Source organism: Myripristis murdjan, chromosome 10 (genome assembly GCF_902150065.1).
Source record: "Myripristis murdjan chromosome 10, fMyrMur1.1, whole genome shotgun sequence".
Taxonomy (NCBI): Eukaryota; Metazoa; Chordata; class Actinopteri; order Holocentriformes; family Holocentridae; genus Myripristis; species Myripristis murdjan.
The window spans coordinates 28,184,440-28,192,940 of record NC_043989.1 but is presented as its reverse complement, the minus strand read 5'-3'; the positions used below and the strand labels follow the sequence as shown (position 1 = coordinate 28,192,940).

At 43.5% G+C, this 8,501-nt stretch overlaps 3 non-coding genes across 3 annotated transcripts; all 3 read left to right on the top strand.

Moving 5' to 3' along the window:
• Positions 1-2,025: 2,025 nt before the first annotated feature.
• trnal-aag (transfer RNA leucine (anticodon AAG)) lies at positions 2,026-2,107 on the top strand. Its single transcript has one exon. It is a non-coding gene; the product is annotated as a tRNA-Leu (tRNA).
• A 777-nt stretch (positions 2,108-2,884) lies between these two features.
• trnal-aag (transfer RNA leucine (anticodon AAG)) lies at positions 2,885-2,966 on the top strand. The gene has a single exon. It is a non-coding gene; the product is annotated as a tRNA-Leu (tRNA).
• Positions 2,967-3,408: 442 nt separating this feature from the next.
• Positions 3,409-3,481, top strand: trnar-ccu (transfer RNA arginine (anticodon CCU)). The gene has a single exon. It is a non-coding gene; the product is annotated as a tRNA-Arg (tRNA).
• The last annotated feature ends 5,020 nt before the right edge of the window (positions 3,482-8,501 follow it).

Genomic DNA, 8,501 nt, shown 5'->3' with positions numbered 1-8,501 from the left:
GATAGATTGATAGATAAGTCAACAATGGCAGCCCAAAAGCACATATGAAGAGCATACAAACAATTAACCAACACAAGTTAAATGTGTGGTAACATAATTCTAATCGAAGAATACAAGTGAAAAACACATTTTCCCTCATTTCTCTACCAGACAAGCAGGGCCTGCAATGTGGTAGATGAGATGAACTCGGGTTTACTGACCATTCTATTAACACCACATTCCTGGAAAAGTACCTCTACCATAAAGGCCTGTGCTACTGTTAAATGCCACCACAGGCATGTTCTGTTAATGAAAACACTTAATACTTGATGTCTATAGGTATATACATCATCATCTACTTTTCTGTATGTATCTTCAAAAGCTGTAGGTGAAGCAACAGCTACCATGCCGTTTCCACCCCGATATACGTCAACTAGTAAAGGGTCATGCCCCATTTGCCTAATGGATAAGGCAATGGCCTCCTAAGCTTAGCATTATGGATTCAAGTCCCACCGGGGGGAAATTAGAAAAAGCACTGCATGGGTATCTGATAGTGCAAAATACACTATCATCACCTACTGTTCAATTTGTTCAGGAGAGCTGTGAAATGAAGAATGGTGGGCTGGTGTTGATGACTTCCTCATGAAGTGTGGAATAGTCAAAATTTCACAGACAGTAGAAGACATATTAAGCATGACACAGACTGTGAGAAGCACTGCAGGAGTGTCTTGTGGTAGAAAGCAGCAAATGCTTTTTCATCGTCACTTTGAAGTGTGCTGGGCCCAAGCGTGCTTTGTCTACCTTGTTACATGTGCCCCACTGCCCAAGTGGCTAGTGAGTAAGGCGCTGGCCTCCTAAGCCAGGAATTGTATGTTCAAGTCTCATTTGGGGGGACTGACAGCAGAGTGGCGCAGCGGAAGCGTGCTGGGCCCATAACCCAGAGGTCGATGGATCGAAACCATCCTCTGCTAGGTGTAAGCTTTTCCAAACACAAGGTTCCACAATCAGTCCTTCTTCTTGCATCACTCTCACCTGTGATGTTCTTGTTTGAGTGATTGTGATTAGCGTTACCAGTGATAGTGTGACCGAGTGGTCTAAGGCGTTGGGTTAAGGCTCCAGTCTCTCAGGAGGTGTGGGTTCAAATCCCACTGCTGCCATGTGATTCATAATTGCCTTTGATCTTGCATTCTCATTGCAAGAGCTTTGAAGAACAGTCCAACCAAGGGTTGGTGATATGTTCTCCATGACTTCCTCACTAACTATTGGTACCACAGAGGGTGGCGAGTCTGCAGGTTTTCATTGCAACCAAAAATTTCACCAGGTCATTTTACTGATTAGTCCCTCCTCTCTGGTTGAAGGTGAGGTGATCAGTGAAATCACCTGGTGGAGTTTTGGCATGAGAGCATCTGCAGACTTTCTGAACTATGGGAAAGTCATAGAAAAGTGTCATAGAAAATGAAAGACATATTCCCCATGACACAAACTGGAAAAAACACTGCATGTTTGTCTTGTGATGGATAGCAGGAAATACACTGTCATCATCTACTGTTCTTGAATGCTCAGGAGAGATGCAAAATTAAGAATGGTGGTGTAGTGTTGCTGATTCCTGCATGAACTGCGCGACAGTCCAAGTTTCACACAGAGTAGAAGACAAATTAAGCATGACACTCACTGCAAACAGGAAACAGGAGGACTGGAAACACTGCAGAACACTGCACAGGAGTGTCTTGTGATGGAAAGTAGCAAATACCTTGTTATCGTTTAATGTTAAGTTTGTACCTCCAAAAGTTTCACCATGAAACAGCACTTGTCCTGCTTTTTCTAGCTTGTGAGGGGGTGAACAGCAGCAGAGTGGCGCAGCGGAAGCGTGCTGGGCCCATAACCCAGAGGTCGATGGATCGAAACCATCCTCTGCTAGGTGTAAGCTTTTCCAAACACAAGGTGCCACAATCAGTCCGTCATTCTTCTCTCATCACCCTCACCTGAGCTGGTCTCCTTGAAAATGTGAAATTACTTGTTTGAGTGATTGTGATAACTTATATCAGTGGTAGTGTGGCCGAGCGGTCTAAGGCGCTGGATTAAGGCTCCAGTCTCTCAGGAGGCGTGGGTTCAAATCCCACCACTGCCATATGATTCTTGATTACTTTTTATTCTTGCATTCTCATTGCCTCTGAAAGAGCTTTGAAGAATATGGCAGGACAGAGGTGAAATCTGGAGAGGTCCATTGAGGGTTAGTGGTATGTTGTCCTTGATTTCCTCATTAACTATGGCAGGGGGAGGCAACCATATGCCATAGTGAGCTGAGAGTCTGCAGGTTTTCATGCCAACCAAAAACTCCAGCAGGTGATTTCACTGATTAGTTCCTTCTCTCTGCTTGAAAATGAGGTAATCAGTGAAATCACCTGCTGGAGTTTTTGGTTGGCATGAAAACCTGCAGATTCTCAGCTCACGATGGCACATGGTTGCCGATCCCTAAACTATGGGAAAGCCAAAGTCTCATGGAGAATAAAAGACATATTCCCCATGACACCAGCTGGAAAAATCACTGCATGGGTGTCTTGCGACTGATAGGAGGAAAAACACTGTCATTGTCGACTGTTCTTAAATGTTCAGGAGAGTTTCACACAGAGTAGAAGACACATGACAGACTGCAAGAGTGTCTTGTGATCCAAAGTAGCAAATACTTGGCGCAGCAGAAGCATGGTGGGCCTATAACCCAGAGGTCGATGGATCGAAACCACCCTCTGCTAGGTGTAAGCTTGTCCAAACACAAGGTTCCACAATCAGTCCGTCATTCTTCTCTCATCGCCCTCACGTGTGCTGTTCTCCTTGAAAATGTCAAATTTCTTGAGTCATTGTGATTGGATGTACCGGAGCTCGTACCGGTGCTGGCATCAGCAAGTGTGGTAGTGTGGCCGAGCGGTCTAAGGCGCTGGATTAAGGCTCCAGTCTCTCAGGAGGCGTGGGTTCAAATCCCACCACTGCCATATGCCTCATCATTGCCTTTGATCTTGCTTTCTCATTCCCTCTGAAAGACCTCTGAAGAACATGGAAGGACAGAGGTAAGATCTGGAGAAGTCCAGTGAGGATTGTTGGTACATTCTCCATGACTTCCTCTTAAAAATCAAAGTTTCAAGCACAATAAATGACACCTCCCCCATGGGACAAAGGACTGCATGGGTTTTTGGGGCTGATGGTAGGAAATAATCAGTCATCGTATAATGGGGGAAAACTTCCTCATGACCTGCGGAACAGTCCAAGTTTCACACAGAGTAGAATACAGATTCACTGCAGGAGTGTCTTGTGACGGAAAGCAGTCGTGTATCTGTCTTCCTTTAATGTTCCGCTTGTACCTCCAAAAGTTTGACCATGAAACAGCACATGTCCTGCTTTTTCAACCTCATGACACATGATGCAGTTGCTGGTCATGCCCCAGTGGCCTAATGGATAAGGCACTGGCCTCCTAAGCCAGGGATTGTGGGTTCAAGTCCCATCTGGGGTGACTGACTGACAGCAGAGTGGCGCAGCGGAAGCGTGCTGGGCCCATAACCCAGAGGTCCATGGATCGAAACCATCCTCTGCTAGGTGTAAGCTTTTCCAAACGCAAGGTTCCACAATCGGTCTTTCATTCTTCTCTTTATCTTCTGGTAGAACATGTGATGTCACTGATTGTATCGGTGGTCACATCAGTGAAGCTGGAAGTAGTCTGAGGCACTGACTTCAGGCACCATTCTCTCAAGAGGTGTGAGTTCAAATCCGACCACTACCATTTGCCTTCTCTTTAGTTTTGATCATGTGGGCTAAATCCGCTCAGCTACACGTTCAACAATAAGATTGCAAGTGTAAAAACATAGGAAACAGCAGGTGCTTGCAAATTTCAGTGACAAGGCTTTCTGTAAGTGGTTGCTCTTGCCTCCAGTCATGACAGGCATGAGACTGATCACAAATGCTACCATGACAGTCATCAGAATATGTAAACTTGTGATTTCTACAAAGAAGCCATTCTTCTTAACAGCAGTGCCATGGCAACACATTACCAATATGGTATCATATATCAAGATGATAGATCATACATTACATTATCCCATGCTCAGCACACAGAAGCTACTATTTCCATTTACATTACAAACATATTTTGAGGTAACATCATGTCATGCCTCATAGAAATATCAAGCACTGGAAGCAACTGTTTCAAGACAAGTGGAGGCAAAAAATGGTGGACTGCAAAATAGTAAATGGACTGCATTTCTATAGTGCTTTGCCAATCTTAACTAGTCTACCAGCCACTCATGCTTTTACAAAGCGCTTATAGAAAGTGCTTTTGCAAAGTTTTTGCCTCAAATTCACCTATTCACACATACATTAGCTGTGCTTCCACTGTCATGTCATTGAGAGCAAGTGCTATCTTCAAGCCCGGTGGTGTTAATGGCCCTTTGCCACCAGCCGCGAGAACGAAAATCATTTGCATTTTCATTGTCATGCCGTAATCTTGTCATGTCATAATTTCGTCTCATCCATGCATGCAAGTGAGAAGTAGGAAGCGAGTGGTTCAAGTCTGCACACCTGGCACCACCTCAGAGCTACTACCTTGTATTGAGACCTCAGTTTTTTCAGTTTTTGACAGACCTGTTCTGTTGGATCCCCACTGCTTCCAGGTCTCTCACTATACATTACATAGCGTCCTCACTTCAGCAAACACTGTTGATTTGACATTGAACATTATCCTTGGCTTAACTCATACATAACCCTAATGTCATTGTTTGACCAGTACTGTTACTTGTTCTCCATTTTTCTTTTCTCTGTTATTTTTCTGCTACAAAAACAAACTGCTGTGCTGATGTCTGTAGCCTACCTATCAGCTGCACCATTTCCCTACTTATGACCTTTAACTCTACCTCAGATCTCAGTTAGCCCTGTCTGGCCTATTAATATTCATTGAGTTATTAGCACCTTGAACCTGGCCACAACATAGCCCCACCTTGGCACGAGCAACGACTGAAAATGACAGTGGAAACACAACAGGCTTCAGCAAACACTAGCACATCTGCGTTTGGCACAACGGCGGAAAGGCGTCTAGTCACGCACCGATGACAGAGGCTACCATGTAAGGTGCCAAGCTGCCCATCAGGAGCAGTTAAAGGGTTCAGTTTTTTGTTCAATGACACTTCGACACACTCTCCAGAGCAGCTGGGGATCCCTCCGATTATCAGATGACCGCTCTACCTCCTGAGGTGCACCTACATAATGAGCAAAACAACTGACTGATCATAAGTCCCCCCCACCAAATGCAAACTAGCCAATCATAGCTTAGTAAATGTTTCTTAATAAATGAAATAAATGTCACCAACAGACATACAATATGTCTTTCTCTATAGCTATGAATGAAGTTTCTCTAGCTGCTGAGAAAGAAAGGGCCATTTAAAGCCAGTTTCTGCTCCAAGTGTGTCTTGGACATGGCAGGGATGCCTTATTGATGGTCGCCATGTAAAAAGTAGATGTCAAAAGGCTACAAACCTGGCATGATTTTATATATATATAATTTGTATGTTTGTTTTTAACTGTGGGTTATTGATGGACATTTTGTGTTCCCAGTGTTTTTTTTTTTTTTTTTAGCTGTTTCTCAGTTTGTTTCTCAGCCTCGTGTTCCTTTTGTATTGCCATAGTCCTGCCCAGCCTGTTTTCCCCTGCACACCTGTTCTTTATTAGTCTCATTAGCTCTGCCTTTGTGTTGCTCCATGCCACACCCTCGTTGTCTCCTTGTTAGCCTATCCTCGTGCTTCCCTTGTGATTCCTGCGCGTCAGACTCCAGCTGTGTCTTGTCCTGGTGATTACTCCTCTGTGTATTTATACCTGCGTGCCCTCCATGTTTCTGGTCAGTTTGACAGCCAAGTCTTTAATACTGTTTAACAGTGGGTGTGCTTCTCCTTCTGACCAGAAGTGTGGGCTTTTCTTTTGTGAATACATCTCCACCCCAGCAAATTGTTGGGAGTTGCTTTGTTTGCAACCCACAGAGACGGTAAACAGGCAGCTCTGTGTGTTGCAAACTGCAGTTAAAATCAGAACTGGGCCTACCCCAGTAGCTCACCTGGTAAGAGTGTGTACAACTTGTACAAAGCTGAGTCGTTACTGCAGCAGTCTCAGTTTGAATCTGAGCCTGGGCTCTTTGCTGCATGTAATCCCCTCCTTCTCTGCTGCCTTTCTTGTCTCTCTCTATTGTCACAATCAAATAAAACAGAAATGCCAAAAAAGAATAAAGCAAAAAATCCCAATTTAAACATTGTGAATGTGATGTACACATGTCCAAAGAACGCTCCTAATACCTACATAATGTTGGCGATACCCCACATGTCTTAGTTGGAAAATACCTCATTCAGAAAAAGGCCCTATTAGGAATATCCAAACAGAATATGCTGTTTACATGACCTATATCAAATTAGGAATATTGTCATGTTCATTGTTCCTTGTGTTTAGCTCCTCATGTTTCCAGTCACCTGAGTCTGAGATTAAATAGGTGCTTTTCTTCATTTCCTGCCTGTTGCTCCTGTGTGTGGGTCCACCTGCCTGCATTCACCATGACAGAAAGAAAAAACCCTTAACCTAACAAAAGAACATGCAGTTCTCTCATCTCCCTGGCTGACCACAAACCAGGAGGAAAAAAGGTGAACAAAAAGGCAGCTTGCCCCCACAGTTTCCCAGCAGTGTCAATATCTCAAGGAAATTTACATTACAACAAGCTGTGTCTGAACAATCAATAGAGTCAAAGTGGGTTGGGAGCTGAGAACAGGTGGGGCCTCTTTACCAGAGCCTCTTTTCTTTGGATTATCCGCGCTGGACCGATCACCTCCCAACACGTTTTCACTGCCTCCAACACACCAGCCTGTCAGACATCAAACTGTTAGGTGGTGCGATTCACCCTCACAGATGCATGTACACACCCACTCAGACTCAAAACACAATAGAGATGCGTTCACTGACCATTCAGAAATGATGGCTTTTAACAATCACCACAAGAATAATGTTTTGTGTGAGACTTCAGTCCTGTTTCACACAACACAAGCCCAACCAGCCTTAACAAAATCAAACCTATGAAATAACTGACCTTTAGGCTTGAGTGGCCTCCAACGTCACCTCCACCTCCTAAGTCTGTGTAGTCAAGATTCAACTCGAGCTGAAAATCAGCATTATATAATCAGGTTTGAATGTGGCTTTAGTGTTGCAAACTGCAGATATGTTAAAACTCTTTGTTTTTCCAGTTTACTGCATCTTTACCTATTGCCTGTGTAGTTGTGCCTGTCACTGAAATGACAACACAGTGATTAAAGTATTTGTCAGGACAATGTAGGCAGGCAGGCTGGGTTAATTAACATCAACCATTTTCTCCCTCTCATTCTCACTAGTTAAATTTGATTTGATTCAAGGTGTCTGCAGAAGACTGAACCACAGCGTGTGTCTAACCTTCGCCCGAACATCAGCTCTACAACAGTTGCAATATGACAGAGCTGGGACAGCGTTTTCTCGAGCTACACGTTTCAACACTCGACCCTGTCAAATACTCACCACTTGGCCTTGCTGTGGGAAAGCAGCTATTGACACTTAAAATGCTGTCAAAGCAAGCGGACAGGCAGACACCCAGGCTGCCAGGTGGGGACAGAAGCTGGGAAGAGGGGTCTTTGATCGCCTCTGCGTCTGGAAACACGGCTCGTCTGCAGACATCCAACTTCTCAGCAAAGGTCAGAGTGGAATACAAAAACACCTCAGGATGGGATTTTTATAGAACAGCATCCGTCTACACAGCTACGTCGGACAATGTGACACAAAGCAGCCGCATTGGAATCTTAAAGGATCTCTAATCTCTGTGTCTCAACTGTCTGTCCTTTTTATTTTTTTGCTTTTCTCTCTCATCTAAGTCTTCCCATTTCTTCCTCCCTATACCACCTTTATATTCAACATATATTGAATATTTACACTTAATGTACAAATAATTAGGGACATATTGCAGATACTGGTTTTAGCCCCTTTGCACATTCCATAGTTTCAAAGTATAAAAATCCCTCTCAAACTTTTCTGCTCCTTTTTATCTCTTTTTCCTCATTTGCAATTGGTTGTACGTTTAATAAGGGAAATCGATAAGGGCTAATGACTTTTACCTGGGTTCGCCTCCTCAGTGTATTCAGTGAAAAGAGCTTGCCTCCTTTTGTGCTTCTGTGCATTTTTGCACATTCAGTTGTGTACGTGGGGCATGTGTGTGTTTACAGTTGATATCTGCCCATCCTTTCAAATGTTCCAATTTTCATCTTATAATTGCTTTGAGGCCTGAAATGAAACAAACATGAAATTAGACTTGTATTCCAATTTCATTTGGATATAGAACCAATGAAAAACAAGATTGTAATAAGAGGCCTCTCATTTCTAACAGTGTATTAAAATGTAAAAACTAAAATGCTTTGATAATGTAAGTGTGTACAGCCCTTACAACTGAATATTAGCACTGTTTTGAATGGCTCTTTGTAATTTTAGTTAAA